This window comes from Monodelphis domestica, chromosome 3 (assembly GCF_027887165.1).
Source record: "Monodelphis domestica isolate mMonDom1 chromosome 3, mMonDom1.pri, whole genome shotgun sequence".
Lineage (NCBI taxonomy): Eukaryota > Metazoa > Chordata > Mammalia > Didelphimorphia > Didelphidae > Monodelphis > Monodelphis domestica.
In genome coordinates, this window is record NC_077229.1 from 28,127,202 (window position 1) to 28,128,589 (window position 1,388).

A 1,388-nucleotide genomic window follows, 5' to 3' on the forward strand; every position below is an offset into this window, starting at 1 on the left:
AGGATCAATATCTTGCCCAAGGCCTTCTGGGAAATAACAGGGTTTGAGTGTCACTTAACATGCAGTTTAATTTGAGTTTTATCACTTCTGGATTATAAGTCCAGAACCCCAAATCTGTCAGAAGAAATTCAGGGGAGACTCAGGAGCAGCCGAGTTCTCCTCATGGGATGCAAGAACATTTTCCAGCTTGGATGTTTCCTGGGAATAGAGTGGGGTGCAGGAGGGCACGCTCTCAATAAAAATCATCAGCCAAATGTCTGCAAACAGCACTGGGTCAGAAGGACTCCAGGCAGAGCTTGTGTCCTGACCCAGTGCAGGTTGGCTCCCTGGCATCCCCCAAAGGGGTTCTGGTTGACACCCTCTTCCAGAAGGGATGGGGAAAAGAAGGCGCCAGCCGCCCCCTGGTGACCAAGGGCAGAAACACACCAACATCCAGGAGGCCCAAGCACGGAGCGCCATCCAAAGTGGCCCACTCCTGTGAGCCACAGACCCCAACCTAACCTCCTGGTGCCTCGGTGGGCCTCCCTCACAAACTCTAGAGGCTGCTCTGCTTTTCTCAGCTGTTCAGCAATAGATTTGCTGCTTTTACACCTCTATTAACTCACCCCTTGCCCGCTCCTAACTCATCAGGTGCTCAGATGGGCCCCCATCATGTCCCCGATAATTCAGAGAGAGATAAAAGCTCTCGTCTCACAGGTTCGGGCTTTGGCTTCCTTGGTGACCAGCCACCCAAGGTTCATGCAGTGTGTGCTGTGCGTCTTTAAGGAATCTGGGAGGCTTGGGCGTCTCACCCCCTCGCTGTGTGCAGGCGCACGGAGACAGATGGGAGTCGAGCAATGGACAGACAAGAGAGTTCCTCCAGTGACCAAATGCCGGCAGATCCTCAACCGTCCCGAACCCACGCTGGGAGACTCCCATTCAGAACCGAGACAGCGAGGGTCCCCATCGCCTCTTCTCCCTCCAAACATGACCCCATCAGGATGTGACATAGTCATCTTTCCCATCATGCACTGGGAGGGCCCCGAGTGGTTGTGGACAAAGGCAATGGCTCCCTGAGATCGGAGTGGGGAGTTGGGGCCTCCAATGGGTCACCAACCTTCCCTCAGGAGGAGGTCGGCCCCCAGAGCTGTGGGAAGGAAGTGTGGAAGCACCGAAGACCACCTTCCTATTGGAGGTCAGGGTCCTCCTGAATCCTTTTTTAAAGTCTAAAGCGAGATGACAATTCTGTTTGGCGGCGAGCTGGACAACCCTCTCATGGAGAAATACGGCTGGGGCTTGGCCCTCTTCCTACCCAATCGAGGGGCCACTACGTACCCCAAAGGACCAGAGAGAGGCCAGAGCCTCTCCGGAAAGGCTTTTACAGAGAATACACATAAATCCTGACAACG